The sequence below is a fragment of the Lagopus muta genome, chromosome 30, assembly GCF_023343835.1.
Source record: "Lagopus muta isolate bLagMut1 chromosome 30, bLagMut1 primary, whole genome shotgun sequence".
Taxonomy (NCBI): domain Eukaryota; kingdom Metazoa; phylum Chordata; class Aves; order Galliformes; family Phasianidae; genus Lagopus; species Lagopus muta.
Window position 1 is genome coordinate 124968 of NC_064462.1, and position 22960 is coordinate 147927.

The 22960-nt window shown below is 52.7% G+C and overlaps 1 protein-coding gene and 1 long non-coding RNA gene across 2 annotated transcripts in view; one reads left to right on the forward strand and one right to left on the reverse strand.

Annotated features, from left to right (window-relative positions):
* Positions 1–5521: 5521 nt before the first annotated feature.
* LOC125686011 (uncharacterized) lies at positions 5522–10887 on the reverse strand. Its single transcript, XR_007373576.1, has 3 exons — positions 10257–10887; positions 9617–9721; positions 5522–9325 (listed from the first exon to the last, which is right to left on the reverse strand). It is a non-coding gene; the product is annotated as an uncharacterized LOC125686011 (long non-coding RNA).
* A 32-nt stretch (positions 10888–10919) lies between these two features.
* Positions 10920–22960, forward strand: part of LOC125686009 (maternal embryonic leucine zipper kinase-like) — a 111519-nt gene continuing 99478 nt past the window's right edge. The window contains exons 1-2 of the transcript XR_007373567.1: positions 10920–11020; positions 15533–15642. The gene's annotated coding sequence lies outside the window, so the exon portion shown is untranslated. The remainder of the gene's footprint in view (positions 11021–15532; positions 15643–22960) is intronic.

Sequence of the window (22960 nt, forward strand, 5' to 3'; positions counted from 1 at the left end):
TACAATTTTATCGCGACGTATGTTGGTACAGTTCAAGACAAGTGATGATTAGTGGATGTCCATACTCTTCTATGGGCCAGTGCTCGATGATGTGCCTGGAGGCATGAGGTCCTGAGGTGCAAGTCCATTCTATGTTCCATCAGTCCCATGCAGACCATCACCGGGTGTTGTACGTGATCTGACAGCAACACTGGAACGCTTGATGGCATTTTGTTCCTTCCGGTGGTCCTGAAGGCTCACAGACTCACGGGGAGTAATACAGATGTTTTACAGGTACCAGGAGGGGAAGGTCTGCTCTCCAGGGCAAGATACAGGCCGTATTTCTGTCTTGGGTCAACACTTCCGCTTGTACTGGGGCACGTCCTGGCCGCCTGTACCACACCTTTTTGCCGGATATCTGCGGCTGCATAACGATATCAGGCACCAAAGGAGGTGCCCTGATCTGCCACAGGGACATAATGGGGGTCCCTTTAGCAATAAAGATCGGAGTGTTGACCATAATATCAGTAGGCCATGTACCTATTACTGGAGGGACTACTGAGCCTCCCACCTCCAATAGTCTCCCCCAAGGTGCAAGTAGGCCACACCACTTGGGTCCTACCTGCACCTTCCAGGGCCATTTTATTTTATGGGTACCTGGCTCTAAGTTTTCAGGGGCAGGGAGCAGAAGATTATTTTCATTACCAATTTGGGGTCTTACCTGATGATCAGTGCCCGTAATTTGGATCCTAAGCGGGGTGGCCCATGTCGTCTGCAACATTCTCAGGGCACTGGGTCTGCCATCTCGAGGTCTTTCATTCAGGTCCCGCAGGGTTTCATACAGTCTTTTTGTCCACTCCTGCAAGGACTGGGAGTCTGTCTTCAGGGCAGCCTTAAGAATACCATTATAACGTTCGATGAGGCCTGCCCCTGTTGGATTATATGGCAGGTGGAATCGCCATTCGATGTTATTTTCTTCTGCCCAGCGCTGTATCGTTGCACCAGTAAAATGAGTCCCTTGGTCGCTCTCGATGACTTGAGGTGTCCCGTAGGCAGACATCAGTTTAGTGAGTGCCTTGATGGTATATGCCTGGTTTGCTTTCGGTACTGGATAGGCCTGCAGTAGCCCACTTGCAGTGTCGACACAGGTCAGGGCATATCTTGCCCCTTCGGAACGAGGAAGGGGCCCGATGTAATCGACCTGCCATCGCTGGAGAGGATTGTGTCCCCTAGCAAGATGGGCTGTTGTTTCGGGCAACGATCTCGGTCTCATCTTGGAGCAAGCGTCGCAATCCTGGCATGCCTGGACGATATCAGATAGTTGTATGGGCAGTCCCCATGCTTTAGCAGCTGCCCACATTGTCTTTTGTCCAGCATGCCGTAGCTTCTGATGTAGCCAGCGGGCGATGTTCTCAGATGGTGAATTCTCAATCCATCGAACTCGGGCCAATGTGTCGGCTTCATCGTTTCCCGGTGACTGTAGGGGCTGATGACCAGAAACATGGTAGACACGTACAGTCCTGTGTTTGACCGTATTCCATATATCTAACCACATGTCTTTGCCCCAGATCGGTCGGGCGTGGATAGTCCATTCCTGGGTGGCCCACTGTGCAATCCAGAGAGTGAGCCCCCGGTACACAGCCCAACTATCTGTGCAGATGTTCAGGATACCATCACCGGGTTCCTTGGTTATAACCATCCACACGGCTCGCAGTTCTGCCCATTGGCTGCTCTGACCATCCCCCTCATCGAACCAGATTGTCTCGGTGGAAGGATGGTATGCTATTGCTCTCCACTTGCTCGGGTTGCCCTTGCTGGACCCATCTGTGTACCAGGCATCTTCAGGGATAGGATATTTTCCCTCGTGAACGGGACTCTTCTCTGGTGGAGCGACCAGTATTTCTTTTGGTGCATCACTGTGATATGTAACTGGGCCTACGATCTTCTGAAGTTCTTCTTTCAAGGGGGATGAAGACAGACTGCTCCTTTGGCTGAGATAGGCGACCCATCGTGCCACTGTTTGTGCTTGGGCCACCCCTGTCTTAGGAAGGTGGGTCAGATCCTTCACCCACCCCTGAATTGGCAGAGTGGTCTTGACTATAACTGCAGCTGTCTGAGTTATTGGCTCTACTGCCTGTAATGCCGAATAGGCAGCCAATAACTGTTTTTCAATCATACTGTATCTTTCTTCTGCTCCGTGCCAAACCTGAGACCAGAAACCAATGGGGATCCGAACAGAACTCTGGCGCTGCCACAGGCCCCAACCGAAGCCGTCTTGAGTAACATGAACGTCCAACTCGGCTGGGAGGGTAGGATCGAATATACCCAATGCCTGAGCTTGTTTAACTGCCAGTTTTGCTTGTTGGAAAGCATCCTGTTCGGTTTTCCCCCAGTCCCATAGCTGCCCCTTTTTTGTGAGTCTGTATAATGGCCTTAGCAGCTGCGCTAGGTGAGGTATAAAGGAACGCCAATAACCCAATATACCTAGAAACTCTTGCAGCTGCTTTGATGTTGTAGGGACTGGAAATGCCTGAACCTTATCTATAACAGCACTGGGTAGCACTTTGGTCTTTCCTGACCAAACCACCCCCAGGAATTTTACGGACAGGCCTGGACCTTGCACCTTTTGGGGATTTATAGCCCATCCCCTTTGTTGCAAATAGGCAGTTAATGAATCAGCTGCCTGTCCAACTACCTCCAGTGAGTCGGATGTCAACAGGAGATCATCAATATAATGATATAGGTTAACATCATCAGGTTTTCTCCAGTCAGCCAGGTCACGCGCCACTAGATTATGACAATACGTTGGTGAATGCACGTACCCCTGTGGCAGGACCTGAAAGGTCCACTGCCTGCCTCCCCACGTAAACGCAAACTGATCTTGCGATTCCTCAGCAATTGGGATACTGAAGAATGCATTTGCTAGATCTAGGACACAATGATAGGTTTTTATCTCCCTACTCAATGTGTCCATTAGGGAAGCAATATTGGGTACGGCCGCATGAATAGGCGGCGTGACCTTATTTAATTCTCTGTAATCTACTGTCATCCTCCATGTGCCATCCGACTTTCGCACTGGCCATATGGGGGAGTTATACGGGCTGTGTGCAGGTCTTATAATGCCCACTTTTTCTAATTCCTGCACCGTTCTCGATATTTCATCTTGCCCACCCGGGAGTCTATACTGTCTAACATTAGTAATCTGGCGCGGTTTCGGCAGGCAAACAGGCTCATGTTTCGCATGGCCTCTTAATATTGCCTGCACCGCCCGGATACTGATACATCTTTGTCGAAGTCTGAACTCTCCCACAGTTGTTTGGAGAGCCAGACCCCATAGAATGTCTATGCCCAGGATGTATTCTTGGACTGGGGCAATAGACACCTTGTACTCCCGGGGTGGGAGACGCCCAACCCCCAATTTTAACCATGTTTGGGTGACAGGAATAGTCTGTCCCCCAAAACCACCAATCATCACTCTGTCGCCATGAAATTTTCCTGGATCTCCATAGATAATTGATGTTTCTGCTCCAGTATCCACTAATGCCATAACTCTCTGAATATTTTTTCGGGACCAATAAATTGTTAATTCTACATAGGGCCTCCGGTCCCGTCTGGAGGCCCTACGGGGACTAACACCCCTCGTCACTGCATGAATTGTGCTAGGGCCAGTTCTTTTGCTTCTGATGGCTCAGGCATTGTGGCCCGAGACACCTGAGGTGGCTTCTTTTTCCTGTTAGGAATAATAAAATCTTCTAGGTTCCATGTTGTTGTTGGAACCCTCTCTATAGCTCTTACCCTTGATTTCTTAGGGTAGCTCTGGAATTTTTGATTGTCCTTTAGTTGTCTCCAGAGCTGGAGAAGGACGTGGTTGGGCTGGCGGTCGATCTTAGCAAATTGGACCCCAGCCCGAATTAAATCATTAAACATTTGTTTTCGGGATACCCTTATGGGTCCCGATCGAGGAGCTCGAGTAGCCGGCATTCTGGTTTTATTTACCGGCAGGACCTCTGCTTCCTCCAAAAACCGAATATTGCGCCTAGTCCGCAGGCGTTCTGTTTCTCCCAAATCGGCAACTAACTGGGCAGCCTGCTGGACTACGGCTTCTGATGCTACAAGGGGATTTAATATCGAAACTAGGGTGCCGTACAGATGGGAGGGAGCTTGCTGTAGAATTAAATCTCTCATCCCTGCCGAAAATTTAACCATATCAGGGCCATCAAATGTATCTTCATAGATGGCCTCTCTTACACCCAGTTCACGGATATAGTTCTGAAGGTCCTCCATGGAGGACCACATACCTGTATGTAACGGTATGTCTGATTTATTCGGCCATACCATACGGCAGGCCGCCATTAACCATTCTAGTATGGAATGGTTTTCATCACGATATTGATTGCCCACGTATAACCTTTGCCTAAGAGCAGGATGGACAGTCATGGTGGCCAACTTAAATATTTCTGGGCCATTCACCACGACACTTTCTGCCCCAGAATCCCACAGTCTCAATAACCAAGCCGGCACACTTTCTCTGGGCTTCTGCCGAAATCGTTGTACTAAGTCCATTAATTCTGTTGCTGTGTATGGCCGAGCTGTCACATGTAAATGAGTCTGGGCAGGGGGCCATTGATCAGGCGGCACCCCTGCCGGTCTGTCCTGTACTTTTTTTGTTTTTTGGGTTATCACAGGACGGACCTCCAATGGATCAGTTTGAATTGGACATTCAAGGTCTGATTTGGATTTCTTGTTGTCCTGATCAACGAAGTCTGTTGATTCAGGAGCCTGGTCATCATTTATTGAAATATTACGAATTTGGCTTACAGGAAGATGTAGAATTGGCTTCTTCCCCGTTAAAACGCCAAGTTCGTGCTCTAACTTTTCAATGCGATCTTTCAAAAGCTGATTTTCAGTTTCTAAAGTATTATTTCTTGAGTCCGCGTGATTTAAAGCGGTTAATAGTGGCCATGCCACCATGGAGGCAGCCAATTGTCTTTCTTTGGTAATGAGAATGTCCTTGCCAAGTCCTTGAAAATAGTCTGCCATGCGATATGGGGAGAGATTGCCCATAACACGTAAGGGACCCCATTTTTCAATGATGGCAGCTAACTCGTAATAGGGCGATCCCTCAAACCCTGGGATCTGCCCTGGAATCATTTTCTCCAGGGGAGTATTGTTCTCCCCCTTGACCCATTTATAGAAATTCCACAGGAAAGACATGTTAATTTTAGTATATTCAGCCTGCCTGGCTCGCCAAGTGTATAACCAAGATGTTATAATTGCAATATAATCAAAAGAGTAAGGCAAAGCAAACAGGGATCACAAAAGAGAATAAGTAGAAGAGCTTACCCTTGGGTTGAGCTCACTAGAAGATATCAAAGAGGAGGATCTCCAGAAGAGATCCTTCCCCTCTGGTAGCCAGCTCTTAAATAGGTCCAGGAGGGGTGCAGCCTGGCTCCACCCCTTCCGGCAGCACAGGTGAATTGCCTTCACCTGTGCTCCTCTGGCTGACTCATGGCTCACCTCAGGTGATTAATCAGAGGTTCAGGCCGTGACTCAGCAGTTGCCATACACAAACACACACAGCTAAAGGAGAGAGCTGCAAGCTGTGCTCAGCATATTCCAGCTATAAAGATGGCTGACTCAGCCAGATTAAATAACCCCAGTAGATCAATTTGCCATGAACACATTGCTCAGCATAACATGAACCTCAAATCTACGCAGCTGCTTTGCAGTTGATAAGATGCAGCTGGTCAGAAGGCCTTCTGTAATGAAGAGACATCTCTGAAATTCTTCAAAATACGAAAATCTGCTCCCTGACATTTGTCAGAAAACAACAACAAAACAAAACCAAACAGAAAAACCCACCTCCACACCAAAACACGTCCTTTCAATTCTTTCCTCATCTATTCCTTTAGCAGGCTTGTTTTTAGTGAGGTATAGAGAAATCTGCCTAAGCACCACCTTCAGGATTTGGCAAAGAATAAAGAAATGTTCATTATATTACACCACACTGTGCAGAAGTCTGTCCTGTGGGATAATTGTAATGAGAAACAAAAGGCAGATCTGTCCCAGGTCAGATGGCTAATGAGTTTCCTGGGCCTTAATACTGGAAGGAACTTTCAGGCTTAAAATCAGAGGTAATGTGTTAGAATGCAGATGGCACCGATGTGCTCTGAGTCACTTGTGCACAAGCAGTCTTTAGGCTACCTGCCATCTGAACTAGAAACACAAATACTCAGAATGCTCTCACGGTGCTCAGTGACCAAAGGCACATCAACAGACAGAATCACTCTTCTGCTCTCAGTAACGGCAGCGTTCACCCAGCAATGCTGCCACTCCATATCCTTCATTCAGGCTAACTGGATTCAGCAAGAGGAGCCCAGAAACCACCAAAGCATGATCGCTTTCAACAGTATTCCCCCCCTTAAAAGATGGTACCTACTAAAATGTGGAAGATAGATAAAGCTGCAGTGATATTAGAGGTATGTGTACCAACAGCACATGTGAGCACTTCCTGCTGTACCCTGGACCAAAGCACTCATTCTTGATTTTCTGAAGTGCAATAAATAAGTAAACTGGCTGTACCTTCATAAACTAAAAGTATCTAGGCATCCTGTTTTTCCTTTTTTGCAGTGCTATCCTAGTGAAAGACTTTCAGAAAGTACAGATTTACAGCTGCAATGGTATACCCACCTATTCTTTCAGGTCAAGATTTAATGATTTAGAGGATGGAAAACACCCATGTTTTTGTACAAAGGAGCAAATATTTTTGTACAAAGCAAAAAACAGTACCCTTTTTTTTACACACCATTTAGAAAAGAAGCCAAATCCACCACTTACAGAGTCTCTGTCACATTCTCATTTGATTGCACTGTAAATGCAGCGGCATCCTACCTATAGAAAATAAAAACAACACAGCAACAATATTTGGCATGGGATGTATCCAGTAAAGACCTGATTTTTATGGCTTACTCAGGCATAACCACCAATAGCTGAGCTTGGATGGAAAATCGATAATCTAAACAGGCATGAATGTCAATATTAAAGACCTTCCTTTTTCAAAAGTGTTCCACGACTCTAAAATGTTTCAAGTTGTTCAAACAGGTGAAGAATCCTTCACTGAATAGAAGCGAATTGCAAGGACTTTGCTTCAGGCACACTGCACTTCTGAACAGCGAATGCCAGAAGTTGATTTTGCCAGACTGCACTGCACAGGGAGTGCAGAGCTCGGAGCTCCTTACACATCCTCTGGACTCTGGGCTTTTATTTGCACAGCGCACACTGCTCAGGAATTAGAGAGGTGAAGCTTCGCATGCATTAACTAGAGAAAGTGGTGGCAGCTTTGTATTTTAGCCCTTCCTTCTGAATACTTTACTAATGTCAAAGGCCTGGAGCAAAATTAATAAGCACTGAAAGACTCGTTTTCAGCCTTGCAGATGCCCAGCTTTTTTGTGTGCATATGTAAACAGTGGTGTGCAGAGCATGCTGTGGGTAAGCCAGCCTCTGAAAGGTGCTGGAATTTAAGAAGGCCCCAGATTATCTGCATTATCACTTGGGATGGGGGCCCTGGGGTTTGAGACGTAAGCGTGCACTGCACTGCTGCAGTGCCTCGAGCAGATCCTCAGCATTATCACAGCACTAAATAAACAACTCAGATTGAACTCCCAGACTAAAACATACGATAGGTGAAAACAACATTGCAGAAACAAATAAAGTCATTTCATGTATAAATGCATAAATACACAGAGTCACTGAACAGGCGTGAAAGCTGTGAGGAAGCCATGCTTCACAGGTGTTTGGGAACTGCTGAGTCACAGCCTGAACCTCTGATTGATCACCGGAGACGAGCCACGAGTCAGCCAGAGGAGCACAGTGAAGGCAATCCACCTGTGCTGCCTGGCTCCACCCCTCCTAGACCTATTGAAGAGCTGGCTGCCAGTGGGGAAGGATCTCTTCTGGAGATCCCCTCTTCTGGGGGTTTTGTAAGTGAGCCTAGCATGCGGGTAAGCCTTCCGTTTATTCTCTCTTGTTATCTTAGTCTACTTTGCCTCACTCTCTTGTTCTTTTGTGATTATAACATCTTAATATCCATTGATTGTACAACAGGATTTTGAGATTGTTAGAAAAATCCAAAAAAGAGAGAAAGAAAAATACGAATCCAGTTCTTTCATTTGGAAAATAAGAAGACAGTCCTGCTAAGCTAGTGGGAGTTTTCCAATTAAATTCAGCTAGGCCAAGAGCGCCAAGAATATTAGCAGCCTTCTAGGAACATCCAGGAAGACTTTCTGAGGGCAGACAAGTTCAGGATTCGTGTCAGCAGGACATTACTGTGTAGCTGGTCTGCAGAGCAGAGTTTTCAAAACTGTACAGCCAGTCTTAATCTCCTCCCAACAAAACAGAAGAAAACACTCAAAATTTGCTTGTTTCTAACCTGTGCAAATCCATTAAATGCCGTGCTGGATGCCCAAGTAGAAGTGAAGATCAGAACAAGTCATCATTTGTTTAGTAAACAAGAACATGGGGAAAACATTTCTATTTGCAAAATAAAAATAGGCCAGACATAAAACAAAAGAAATAACAAAAGGAAGGGCAAGGCAGAAAGATACTTGATGACAGTGCAATTCGATAACAGATTTTACAGGCTTAAAGAGAACACCAAAACCAATAAAAAAAGCGCAGTGACTTCAGTATTTTTATAAAAAGAAAGAAGAAAAGACTGGAAATGCATTTTAAATTATACATATAAAGTACAAAAGCTGTGAGACACCGTGTGCCTTCACAGTGTGAAGCTTCATTCACCTTCCTGAAATGCATTTCTGCCAGCCTGCTTCATTACATGACTGAAGGGCACCACACTATGAACAGCTGCATGACAACTTTCCAAGAAAAAATTGCAAGGACTTAGGAGGGGTAGCAGGAAACACACAGATGGACTGGTTTTAAACGACAAGGTTATGCTTGACCTAAGGAACTCTTTGTCTAGACTAGGCTACACACTGGGGTAGGTACCTCTGCTTTATCAGCCTCCATTTCCTGGTACAACAATCCGTATCTCCGGTTAGCAATTTCATCTTCAGATAAATCTGAGCTGTTAGTCCTGGCAGTGCGCTGCCAGCAGCTGATCTGGCCGTCCAGGATCCTGGCACTACAGATGCTTCATTGCCAAGTGCAGCAATCGGGTGTTTTGGGGAAAAGCCAACTCCCAGGTATTTCTGGCACATCCACATCACAGCACCACAGGCCAGCAGCATGCAGACAGCAGCACAGCTGAGAACATTACCATGGCTGTGACGTGGCACTTCTGCTCAGATTTGTGAACAGCAGCCTCTGTGCTTTCCTGCATTCATGCCTGGAAGAAACGAGACAATGTCCCACAGTCCCTTCACCTGCTACACAACTCTCTGGGAACTGCGAGTGGTGGGAGCTGAGCAGCGTCACAGAGGTCTGCACGTCCCCCCTCTGGCACGCCGCTGGAACAACTCTCCACACCCCACTGAGGTCAGCCATTTTCACAGGGCCGTCCCTGGCTTCTTTGACACGTGCTCTGTGCCCACACGCTCAGGTTTGGCTGCTGACCTGGTGTGCAAGGTTGCTGACCTGGTTAGTGATGCTGGATGAAATTACGCAGCACAGAAATTACCTGGCGTGCCAGCTGTTGACGCTGCCTGCGTTCCACTGTCCGAGACCGGCAGGGTGGGATGGCTGCCTTCCTGCAGTGCATCCTGCTCAGTTTCTTGGTCAGTTCCTTTAGAAAGAAAGCAGGACAGTAGGATTGGATGTGATGTGCTCTCATCGGGAACTGAGTTACTCCAATCCTGAGCTCAGGCAAAGTCTGCTGTCCCAGCCACCCACATCCACTGTCACCCCCTCCGTTGCCCAAGGACATTTGGGACCTCCCAGGAACTGGAGGGTGTCGACCCTCTCATGCCTCCTCAGCTCCTATGCAAGCCCCCTACGCCATGTGCTGCGGGCATCACCAACCACCACAGCCAGCTATCTGCAGGCTGAAATTCAAGCTCCAGCACAAGCACCTTCAGAATCAGCATCTCCAGCCCATGGCTTTCACCGCCTGGCACATCTCCAAGGCAGTTTCTCCCTCTGGGGAAGTCAGCAGTGCCCCCAAAGAGTTTGCTGTCTCAGTAAGTCTCTGCCCACTGCTTCTTCAGGAGGAAAGCCCCGAGGAAAAGCTTTGCCACAGAGCCCCATAAAACCCCATTGAGCCCCTCTTCATGGCCGAGCAGCTGGGAGCAATTGCTCCAGGTGCCCTGACTCAGGCTCACCCTCCTTTGTGCTCCAATCCTGCCAGAGCTGATGTGGGGGAGAGGGGCTCCCACCTTTGGCCTCTGCATGTTCTTTTTCGCACGGCCTGCCTAAGTGTGACTGCCGTCATCTCTTGTCTTTGAGGGAGCAGATGAGGATGAAGGTGAAACTCTCCTGGGGTTGGTTGTTTACGATGTGGACGGAGAGATCGCCCACACCTTCCACGCGCAGGTACGGCCAGTGCGTGCGGTGGGCTGCTGGGAGGGAAACCGTCCTCCTGCGGGTGTGGAGGGACGACTGCTGGCGGGAGGGAGGAGTGCAGCTGCCTTCCCCCATCAGCAGCGCCGCTCTGGCGTCCCACGGCAGCCCAGGGAGCGGAGCAGAGCAAGCCGGGGTTCTGTGGCTGGCAAAGGGAGCCGTGCGGATGTGCCGCGGCGCTTCCCGCTTTGTATCAGCAGGAGGAGCCCCGCAAAGCCTTCGGCCGTGCCAGATTGGAGGCGCGGAGCAACTGGGGAAACGCAGAACGCACCTGCGTGTGCCGAGTGGAAATTTACGGCAATTCGCAAAAGACAGCAGAGATTTTTAGTAGCAATAATGAGAATAAAAGCTCGGTTACTTTCTGCCCGCGCTGAGGGCGGTTACTGGAGCGGCGCGTTGGGGCCGTGTGACGTCATCACCCTGCGCCGCGAGGCCGAGCCGGCCGTGAGGAGGTAGTGCGGGGCAGCGCGATGCTCCAACGCCGCAGGGCAGCTCCGGGCTCCGAGCGCCGCTTCAGCTTCTACAAGTGGGTGTTCGCGGGGGCACCGGGGCGGGGGCCGCTCTGCGTTGGCCCCGTGGGGCCTCTGTGGTGTTCGGGGCCTCTGCTCGGTGTGGGGAGGTGCGCTGTGTCCCCGTCCCCCCCCAATCCAGGCTACATCGCTGCCTCGTTCCCCTCCACGGTTCGGCCATAAACTCCCCCAGTCCCTCTTTCTGACCCCCAGGGTCACACTGTCCCCCCAATCCCCCCCAACACTGACCTTTAGAGCCCCCCCAACTCCAGTTCCCCCATTCCTTTTCAACCCCCCCCCCCCCCCCCGCCTCCCACCCAGTTCTCCATTTTTACTCCCGGGTCCCTTCCCCACCCTCACCTCATCCCTCCCCTCCTTATTCCCCCATTCTGATCCTCTGTCCCCCCTCCCAATACTCCCCTCAGTTCCTCTTGCCTCAGATCAGATGTCCACAACATAGACACCTCCCTGTGAGGTACCTCACTACTGCTAATTTGTGAGCCACTAATGCTCACATGTGGAGATTAAGGATAGGAAGGAGCTGTGCAGATGCAAATATCTGTTGAAATGTAGGCTGTTACTCCCAGAGCGTGGCAGGACATTCCCTTGTCCAACAACACCTGCACTGTCAGTAGATATCCACATCTGGGACAACCGAAGCTGTCCCTGCTGTGCATAATGGGGGCAGCCTATAAAGGGATTTAGCCGAACAAGTGGAGTCGTGTGCCACTGGAGCATGACTAAGCTTATTTCTTTCTCTTCTCCTTTATCACCTGTATTTTCTAGATCTTCCTTGACTGCAGTGGCTGTTGTGTCATGGACATTCCTGCGTGTCCTCAGCAGTTATCAGCAAGCTTGTCCCAGCTTTTGTGTCTTCTTGCAGGACTTTATTGGATACAGCTAGTGATAGATGGAGATAAAACGAGGGATTCTTTTGCAAACTGTATCCTTAAGTGACCAGATGTGAAAGAGCCTATGACTCACGTGCAGTACACCATGAAAAAGATTCTCTCATTTTGGTCAGTTGAGCTATTATAGGATAACATCATTAACTGTTGCGTGGTCTTGATCAGGCTGCTTCCCAACTGCTTGATCAAGGAGAGCAGGCAGAAGCCTTTTGTCAGCAATCTGAGGTGTCTGCAGATCAATGAGCAGCTGCCTATTTCACACACACACACAGAATCACAAGGTTGGAAATGACCTGCAAGATCATCTAGTCCAACCACCCTCCCATTCCTATTAGTACCACAAGCACCAAACCATCTCTCGTTGCTCCTCATCCAGGCACTTCTTGAACACTACCAGGGACGGCAACTCCACCACCTCCCTGGGCAGCCATTCCAGTGCCTGACCACCCTTTGAGAGAAAAAGTTTCTCCTAATATCCAACCTAAACCTCCTCTGGTACAACTTCTGGCCGTTTCCTCGGGTCCTACTATTTGCCTGGTAGAAGAGGCCAGACCTTTTTGTACCACAACCTCCCTTCAGGAAGTTGTAGAGTGCAGTGAGGTCTCCCCTGAGCCTCCTCTTCTCCAGACTGAACAATCCCAGCTCCCTCAGCCGCTCCTCATAAGACTTGTGCTCCAGACCCCTCACCAGTTTCGTTGCCCTTCTCTGGACACGTTCCAGGGCCTCAATGTCTTTCTTGTAGTGAGGGGCCCAAAACTGAACACAGTACTCGAGGTGCAGCCTCACCAGTGCTGAGTAGAGGGGGATGATCACCTCCCTGCTCCTGCTGGCCACACTATTTCTAATGCAGGCCAGGATGCCGTTGGCCCTCTTGGCCACCTGGGCACACTGTCGGCTCCTGTTCAGCCAAGCATCAACCAACACCCCCAGGTCCCTTTCCTCTTCACAATCATCCAACCACTCATCCCCAAGCCTGTAACGCTGCATGGGGTTGTTGTGGCCAAAGTGCAGAACCCGACACTTGGCCTTGTTAAACCTCACCCCATTCACCTCAGCCCAGCGATCCAGCTTATCTAGATCCCTCTGCAGGGCCTCCCTGCCCTCAGGCAGATCGACACCACCTCCCAACTTGGTGTCATCTGCAAACTTACTCAGGGTACACTCAATCCCTTCATCTAAGTCGTCAATGAAGATATTACACAGGATGGGCCCCAGTACCGACCCTTGGGGGACACCACTTGTAACAGGTCTCCAGCTAGACTTCACTCCATTGACCACCACCCGTTGAGCATGGCCCTCCAGCCAGTTCCTTATCCAACGGAGGGTAAAACTGTCCAAGCCACGGGCAGCCAGTCTCCGCAGAAGGATACTGTGAGAGACCGTGTCAAAGGCTTTGCTGAAGTCCAGGTAGACTACATCAACTGCCTTTCCCTCATCTACCAGTCTGGTCACCCAGTCGTAGAAGGAGATGAGGTTGGTCAAACACGACCTGCCTTTCATGAACCCATGCTGGCTAGGCCTGATCCCGTGAACGCCGCGCACGAGCCGTGTGATCTCTCCCAGGAGGATTTGTTCCATGACCTTCCCTGGCACTGATGTCAGGCTGACAGGCCTGTAGTTCCCCGGATCCTCCTTACGGCCCTTCTTGTAGATGGGCGTCACATCAGCAAGCCTCCAATCCTCTGGAACCTCTCCAGTCAACCAGGAGCACTGGTAGAGCCGAGAGCGGCTTAGCAATCACCCCCGCCAACTCCCTCAGCACCCTAGGATGAAGCCCATCCGGTCCCATGGACTTGTGACTGTCCAGATGGAGGAGGAGCTCTCTAACTGTCTCCACCTCGATCTCCGGGGAGACATTCTGCGTGTCAGCCCAGATATCCAGATCAGGGCACAAAGTGCCCTGAAGATAGCTGGTCTGACTATTAAAGGCAGATGTAAAGAAGGCGTTGAGGACCTCAGCCTTCTCCTTGTCATCTGTGGTCACATTCCCCGCCGCATCAATTAAAGGATAGAGATTATCCTTGGTTTTTCTCTTGCCACTGATATATTTGTAAAAGGATTTCTTATTCTGCTTTATTGCAGTGGCCAATGTAAGTTCAAGATGGGCTTTCGCCTTCCGGACTTCCTCCCTGCATACCTTAGCAACTTCCTTGTAATCTCCCCTAGTAGCCTGTCCCTTCTTCCATAGGACATGGACTCTCTTTTTCTTCCTGAGTCTTGACAGTAATTCCCGGCTCATCCACACCGGTCTTCTCCCCCTATGGCTCGCCTTACAGTATTCAGGGACAGCCTGTTTTTGTGCCTTTAAGATTTCCATCTTGAGGAGTGTCCAGGCTTCCTGGACCCCTTTACCCTTAAGGAGCGACTCCCAAGGGACCCGTGCTACAAGCGTCCTGAGCAGGTCAAAGTCCGCCCTCTTGAGGTTCAAGATAGCAGTTTTGGTAGTCACCCTTCTGACATCTCCAAGAATAGAGAACTCTACAATTTCATGGTCGCTCTGCCCTAGACAGTCTCCAACCTTCACATCACCTACCAGACCTTCTTTGTTAGCAAAGAGCAGGTCAAGCAGGGCACCACCCCTGGTAGGCTCTCGTACCAGCTGTGTAAGGAAGCTATCTTCCACACACTCTAGAAACCTCTTGGACTGGAAGAGTGGACTATCTTGGACTATGGGAGCTGCAATTGCCCTGGCATTCTCTGGCCGAGCAGAACAACAGGCCACTGAGTTCAGCCAACTTCTTCACACAGCTGCTGGGGGGAAACACAGGCGATGCTCAGCTGGGTCTCACACTGGCCGACAGGGAGCTGGTCAGGGCTGTGACAGTCAGGGCAGCTTTGGCTGCTTTCACCTGACATGGACCTGATACTCACAGAGGAGTGTGAAGGCTCCAGCTGATAGAGTTTCCTTACAAGTAAAGGAGTAGACAGGGGTGGTGCGGGCCTACTGTTGTGTTAATAAGCACAGGAGCAGAGAGGGCTGATGTACCTCACGGCTTCTTTGCCTCTGTCTTCACCAGCAACGCTTCCCTGGCTTTCATGCCTGAAGGCAGGATTCCAGAGCACAACTGCCAAATGGTGGGAGAACTCCTCGACAGCAGCCCTGCCAAGAAGGTCTTGGGCTTCCCTGGGAGACAAAAAGCTTTACCTGTGTCAGCAGTGTGTGCTGGCAGCCCAGAAAGCCAACAGTATTCTGGACTGCAACAAAAGAGCGGTGGGCAGCAGGGTGAGGGAGGCGATCGTCCTCCTCTACTCTGCCTTCATGAGGCTCCATCTAAAGTACTGTGAATCCTCTTGTGGTGTCCTGGCCCATCTCGTGGCTTGGAAGATCATGGTGATCTTACTTCTGTCTCGTCAGCTGATGGCAGGTCACAGGAACGCTGGCGGGTTGGGTAGTGGGTGGTTGCTGAGATGATGGATCTCTGCTGAATGAGGCATCTGGAGGTGGGGGCTCTGGGGCTGGGCCGCTCCGCTCCAGGGCCGGGCCAGGTTTTCATTTCTTTATGTACTGCTGTGTTGCTGCAGCTGCCCTTCTGTATTGTTACTGCTTTTTTTGTTCGTGAATATTAAAACGTGTTATCTCCGTGTTGGTTGTCATCCTGCTCTCTTTTCTCTGTTTTGCAGGGCAGCTCGTGTTGGAAGTTGGTGGTGTCACTGTGTGAATGAAGGTCAGTTCAGGAGCAGCTGCTGATGGAAGGAATGAAGTCCACGGTAATGAGCTGAAGCATCTCCTGGTAAGGTGTCAGAGCTGGCAGTAACGATTTCTGTCGTTGTGAAAAGCAGAGGGCTGGCTCATCCAAGTGCTTGCTGACTGATGTGTGAGAGCATCTGCCTTCTCCAACTGAACAATAAGAAAGCTGGATATGCTGAATCATTACAGCTTATGCAGAAGTTGTGAAAATGCTCTCAAATGTTTCCTTTAGTGATAAGCTGTGTCTTGGCACTGTGATGGTCCTGTCTATGATCTGGAGCACTGCATCTCTTGCAAGCCTTGTGTGCCCATTTCCATGAACCTTCCTTTCTTTCACTCTTCAGAAGAAGTGCTGGGTGCTTTTGGGGGAATCATGAAGGAGGCTGTCAGAAAGCCAGCTGTGATTTTCCTCACATGAAAGGATGCAATGGGAATGGACTGTCATTGCCACCAAGCAGAAGTGAGCTTCTTATGTCGTGAAAGATATAATCTAGATTATTGATTGAGCAGTTGCAGTGCGATAGGGGACGTGAAGTAACTGTTTGTGTGGGAGTTCAGGGAAGAGCCATGAGAAGTGAAATGGCAGTTTGTGTTTTGGCTGTCAAAATGGTGGAGCTTTACTGGAGTGAAAGGTGTGAGCTTTCTGTAGGCAGGCCCCGGATTTATTTCTGTAAGCAGGCCCCCTCTCAGATTGGTTTTTGCTTGCTGCTTGCTGTGCCTGCCTGCCTGCTCCCTGTGCTTGCTGCATCTGATACCAGTGGTGGTGGCCAGGCTCCCCAGGGCTGTGGGCCTGGTCCTGAGCTGCTGCAGCTTAAAGACCATCTGCGTTTGGGTTGTCCTTCCTGGAGCATCAGGTTGGACTTGGTGATCCTTGTGGATCCCTTACAATTTGGGATGTTCTGTGATTCTATGATCTTGGTGGTTTGCCTGGAAAATACCAGGTGATTTTTTTCCCTCATTTTTTCCTGGCATTTGAACTTGTAGTTTCACTTCTAAATGTGAGTGGAGTTGGATAAGGGGAGGGTAAGTTGCTTCTTTATTTGCTGTTCTCCCAGGTGGGTCTGTGTATTTAGTGCCCAAGTTGTGGTAGCTCTGTAACTGGGAATGTTCCTAATGGTCATAAAAAGTCTTTGCTGCCAGCACAGAATTTGGCCACAGGACTGCCTGCTGGATTAAGTTGTGTAGATTGATTATCTGCTCCTTGAGATGGTCTGTTCTGTTTATTTTTTCCAAGACGTCAGGTTTTGAGGTCACTGAGATGTACGGATTAATCAATCACTTGCAGCTTGTTTGAGCTTGAAGCAGTTGAATCGTCCCACACAGCACTGTTAAATCAAACCTTATAATGGCTTTGGGATCGTAGCTCTGCGCTGTGCCCCTGGTGTGAATGTCTGTGCTGCAGGTGGCATCCGTCCTGTCGTTCCACTGTGCCCCTCATTGGCAGCAGGTATCACCCTCAGCTTTCTACCTCACACAGCAGAGATTTGGTCACTTTCCAGTTTCTCTGTGGCACCCCCTGTGCTGTTAGTTCTCTTTCTGTGTTGGTGTCCTGTCTAGTCTTCAGCTTGCCCCAGGATGCCAGGCCAGCTGACAAGAATTTTCAACTTATATCCATCCTGATATTTTTATGTACTGTCCTTTGTCTTGATGAGGAACACCCTGCAGTCTTCTGAAGAAATCACCATTTCAGACGTGCGTATCGCTTACCTGTATAGCCAATTACTGCTCTCAAGGCTCTTGTTCTCTAATGCGTTCAGTTCAGGATCAGTCCCTGTCCTTTGTCCTCCCTGCTTTGCTGTCCTGTATGGATTTACCTAAGGTTTTTCTTCAGCCTGCTTTCCTTTCAGTGCTGACAATCACGAGGAGCTCTTAGTTGTATGCTGCTGTGTTTGTTTTCCTCGGTTCGTTTTCCTTCCTGATGTACAGCAGGTGCTGGTGGTAGCAGAGCCCCTGTTCTCTGTGAGTGACTTGTGCTGAGCCAGTGTTTATTGAGCTCTGATCTGCAGGATTAATCATAGCTACTTGTGTGGAATGGTGGCTTGCACTGCTTTGAATTTAGTCCTGCTGGCCAGAGATGGACGAGGCAGGGATGTCCAGATACTGAGAAATGTGTTGGCGTTTGATACTCTCAGTGGACTTTATTTTTTAAGCGAGCATTGGGAACCAGTGCAATTTAGCAGAGGAGCCTCAGTGGTGTGGCTGTATCAGGTGTGCCTGATTTCACGATGGCGGTCGTGGCCGCGGCGATGGTGCCCGGCGCGGCGGCGGAGCCACGGGACTCCGTGCGGGGAAAGCGGCGCTCCGCAGCCCCGCTTCCCCGCCGCCGCCCGCGCCGTGCCTCGGGGACGCCGGGCGCTCAGGGGAAGGCGGCGCGGGGCTCCGTCTGTCCCCGGTCGGCACCGAGCCGTCCTCCGCAGTCGCCGTTCGGACGGGAGCCGGCTGGGAACGCGGTCGTTTTTGTTTGTCGCTCTGTGCGTTCGTCGATTCAACGTTTCCCGTTCGTTTCTCGGCGCTTCTGCCCGCGGTCGTTTCTGCAGCTCCAATAAGCCGCCCCGTCCCCGTGCCCTCCGCCGGGTAAGGACGGGGCGGCGCAAACGGCCGTGTCGTAGCACTGCGAGCGCCGGCCCCGTTCCTCCCCCGCATCCCCTCCCCTCCTCGGCACCGCGTGGGAAATGGCTGGGGTGGGATTCCGGGAGAGCTGGGGCGGCTCCGCCTGCAGAAGAGGAGGCTCGGGGCGATCCCGGGCGCGGCCACCGGTCCGCGCAGGGAGGCGCGGAGAGGACGGAGCCGGGCTGTGCCCGGCGGTGCCCAGCAGCTCCCGTGCTGCAGGGAGCTTCCCCAGGGTTGGGATCCAAAATTGCCCCTGAAGCTCAGCACCCAGCCGTGGTGTGCGCACCTCCTACGTGCCTCCCACCTCGCTGTGCCAGCAACAGAGCAGCCTGCCCCCAGCAGCCGCCCGCAGAAATGACTTTCCCTTTCTCCTGTGAGCCTCCCTGCAGGCTCCAGTGCTCCCACGCCCTTCTCCAGGGCCACCCCTGTTCCCAGAGAGCCTTGCCCAGGGCAGTGTGTTGGTGCTGGCCTGGCTGGCTGCTCCTGCTTTTCTCCCTGTGCTCCTTGCAGGGCCACGAGTTGGCAGGGCTGCTCTGCAGAGGCGGGGGCTGTGCTGTCCTGGACCCCAGGATGACCTTCCCTGGCTGTGCTGCTCCAGGGAGAAGCAGACTCAGCCGGCTGGGGATCTCTGCTGCTGAGTCCCTCTCCATCTGCCCTGATAAATCAGCAGCCAAGGACGGTGCTGGGCACGACCCAGGGGTGCCTCTAAAGGCTCGACAGGCAACTGAGCAATGCAAGGAGTCACAGAATGACAGAATGATAGAATGCTTTACCTTACAGGTCATCTGGTCCAACCTCCCTGCAGTGAACTGGGACCCTACGCTGGGTCAGGCGCTCAGAGCCTGCTCCAGCCTCTCCCTGAATGCCTCCAAGGATTGAGCTTCCACCACCTCCCTGGGCAACATGTGCCAATGCCTCACCGCTCTTGTCATGAAAGACTTTTTCCTTTAATGCAATCTAAATCTCCCCTCTCTTACTCGGACACTATTTCCCCTTTCGTTACAACAGTTCCACCAGGGAGGCCAGCTCTGGCACAGCGGGGCACCCTGCCACGGCTTTGGGCAGAGTGGTGGAGATGCAGCCCAGGGCGAGGAGGGCGAGGCTGAGGAGGAAGAAGCGCATGCGGTGTGCAGGCGGTGGTCGAGGGCTGCGGCTGTGCTGATGAGGCCATTGCCCAGGCCATTTTGTCCAGATCTCAAGGCAAGGCCTCTTTATCCTCAAGGAGGTCTAAACTCCTCCCAGCTTAGCATCATCCACAAACTGATTGATACAACCAACAGATCTTTAGTGGAACCAACAGTAAAAACAAGATAGAGAAATGGCCTTAAAATGGATCCCAGCAGAATTCAACAGGTTCATCAGACACACAGGGCAACTGTCAGGACAAAGTCACCGAATCCACCAGTGCAGCCATGTTTTAGTTGTCAAGGGACATTCTAAGGCATGCATAGCCAAGGCTTTATGATGCCATGAGCCACCTCCCTGACAAAAGCTCTAGATCTGGGAAACCTGGCAACAGAACACCAGCTGTGATGCAAGGCAGCCAGCCAACAAAGGCACGCACTCAGGGGCCAGAACTCCAGCCAGCCAGCCAGCCAGCCAGCCAGCCAAGGAATGCAGGCAGGGGCCAGGACTCCATCCAGTCAGCCAAAGCAGGCAGGCAGAGGCCATGACTCCATCCAGCCAGCCAAGACAGGCAAGCAGGAACCAGGACTCCAGCCATCCAGCCAAGGCAGGCAGACATACAAGAGCCACGGTTCCAGCCAGCCAGCCAAGGCAGGTAGGTAAGAAACATGTCTACAGCCATCCAGCCAAGGCAGGCAGGTAGACAGGAGCCAGGACTCTAGGCACCCAGCCAATGCAGGCAGGCAGGAGCCAGGACTCCAGCCAGCCAGCCATGGCAGGAAGACAGGAGCCAGGACTCCAGTCAGCCAGCCAAGGCAGGCAGGCAGAGGCCAGGACTCCAGCCAGCCTGCCAAGGCAGGCAGGCAAGGACCATGACTCCAGTCAGCCAGCCAAGGCAGGCAGGCAGGAGCCAGGACTGCAGCCAGCCAGCCAAGGCAGGCAAGCAAGGACCACGACTACAGGCTGCCAGACAAGGCAGGCAGGCAGTGGCCAGGACTGCAGCCAGCCAGACATGGCAGGCAAGGAGGGCCACGGTTCCATCAAGTCAGCCAAGGCAGGCAGGCAGGGGCCACAACCACAGCCAGCCAGCCAAAAGAGACAGGCAGGCTCCACAGTTCCAGCTAGCCAGCCAAGGCAAGCAGGCAGGAGCCAGGACTCCAGCCATCCAGTCAAGGCAGGCATGTAGACAGGAGCCAGGACTCCAGTCAGCCAGCCATGGCAGGAAGACAGGAGCCAGGACTCCAGTCAGCCAGCCAAGGCAGGCAGGCAGAGGCCAGGACTCCAGCCAGCCTGCCAAGGCAGGCAGGCAAGGACCATGACTCCACTCAACCAGCCAAGGCAGGCAGGCAGGAGCCAGGACTCCAGCCAGCCAGCCAAGGCAGGCAGGCAGGGGCCACAGCCACAACCAGCCAGCAAAAAGTGGCAGGCAGGGTCCACAGTTCCAGCTAGCCAGCCAAGGCAGGCAGGCAGGAGCCAGGACTCCAGCCAGGTAGCCAAGGCAGGCAGGCAGGAGCCAGGACTCCAGAAAGCCAGCCAAGGCAGGCAGGCAGGGGCCCGGACTCCAGCCAGCCAGCCAAGGCAGGCAGGCAGGGGCCAGGACTCCAGCCAGCCAGCCAAGGCAGGCAGGCAGTGGCCAGGACTCCAGCCAGCTAGCCAAGCCAGGCAGGCAGGAGCCAGGACTCCAGTCAGCAAGCCAATGCAGGCAGGGAGGAGCCAGGACTCCAGCCAGGTAGCCAAGGCAGGCAGGCAGGAGCCAGGACTCCAGCCAGCAAGCCAAGGCAGGCAGGCAGGGGCCCGGACTCCAGCCAGCCAGGCAAGGCGGGCATGCAGGGGCCAGGACTCCAGTCAGCCTGCCAAGGCAGGCAGGCAGGAGCCAGGACTCCAGTCAGCAAGCCAAGGCAGGCAGGCAGGAGCCAGGACTCCAGCCAGGTAGCCAATGCAGCCAGGCAGGAGCCAGGACTCCCACTAGCAAGGCAAGGCAGGCAAGCAAGGATCAAAACTACAGGCTGCCACACAAGGCAGGCAGGTAGTGGCCAGGAATCCAGCCAGCCAAACATGGCAGGCAGGCAAGAGCCAGGACTCCAGCCATCCAGTCAAGGCAGGCAGGCAGGAGCCAGGACTCCAGCCAGCTAGCCAAGGCAGGCAGGCAGGAGCCAGGACTCCAGTCAGCAACCCAATGCAGGCAGGCAGGAGCCAGGACTCCAGCCAGGTATCCAAGCCAGGCAGGCAGGAGCCAGGACTCCAGTCAGCAAGCCAATGCAGGCAGGCAGGAGCCAGGACTCCAGCCAGGTAGCCAAGGCAGGCAGGCAGGAGCCAGGACTCCAGCCAGCCAGCCAAGGCAGGAAGGCAGGGGCCCTGACTCCAGCCAGCCAGCCAAGGCAGGCAGGCAGGGGCCAGAACTCCAGTCAGCCAGCCAAGGCAGGCAGGCAGGAGCCAAGAGTCCAGCCAGCCAGTCAAGGCAGGCAGGCAGGGGCCCGGACTCCAGCCAGCCAGCCAAGGTAGCCAGGCAGGGGCCAGGACTCCAGTCAGCAAGCCAAGGCAGGCAAGCAAGGACCACGAGTACAGGCTGCCAGACAAGGCAGGCAGGCAGTGGCCAGGACTCCAGCCAGCCATGCATGGCAGGCAGGCAGGAGCCAGGACTGGAGCCATCCAGTCAAGGCAGGCAGGCAGGAGCCATGACTCCACTCAGCAAGCCAATGCAGGCAGGCAGTAGCCAGGACTCCAGCCAGCTAGCTAAGGCAGGCAGGCAGGAGCCAGGACTCCAGTCAGCAAGCCAATGCAGGCAGGCAGGGGCCAGTACTCCAACCAGCCATCCATGGCAGGCAGGCAGGAGCCAGGACTCCAGTCAGCAAGACAATGCAGGCAGGCAGGAGCCAGGACTCCAGCCAGGTATCCAAGGCAGGCAGGCAGGAGCCAGGATTCCAGTCAGCCAGACAAGGCAGGCAGGCAGGAGCCAGGATTCTAGCCAGCAAGCCAAGGCAGGCAAGGAAGGACCACGAATACAGGCTGCCAGACAAGGCAGGCAGGCAGTGGCCAGGATTCCAGCCAGCCAGACATGGCAGGCAAGGAGGGCCACGGTTCCAGCAAGCCAGCCAAAAGAGGCAGGCAGGGTCCACAGTTCCAGCTAGCCAGCCAAGGCAGGCAGGCAGGAGCCAGGACTCCAGCCATCCAGTCAAGGCAGGCAGGTAGGCAGGAGCCAGGACTCCAGCCAGGTAACCGAGGCCGGCAGGCAGGAGCCAGGACTCCAGCCAGCCAGCCAAGGCAGGAAGGCAGGAGCCAGGACTCCAGCCATCCAGCCAAGGCAGGCAGGCAGGAGCCAGGACTCCAGCCAGCCAGCCAAGGCAGGCAGGCAGGAGCCAGGACTCCAGTCAGCAAGCCAATGCAGGCAGGCAGGAGCCAGGACTCCAGTCAGCCTACCACGGCAGGCAGGCAGGAGCCAGGACTTTAGTCAGCAAGCCAATGCAGGCAGGCAGGAGCCAGGACTACAGCCAGGTAGCCAAGGCAGGCAGGCAGGGGCCCGGACTCCAGCCGGTCAGCCAAGGTAGGCAGGCAGGGGCCAGGACTCCAGTCATCCAACCAAGGCAGGCAGGCAGGGGCCACAACCACAGCCAGCCAGCCAAAAGAGG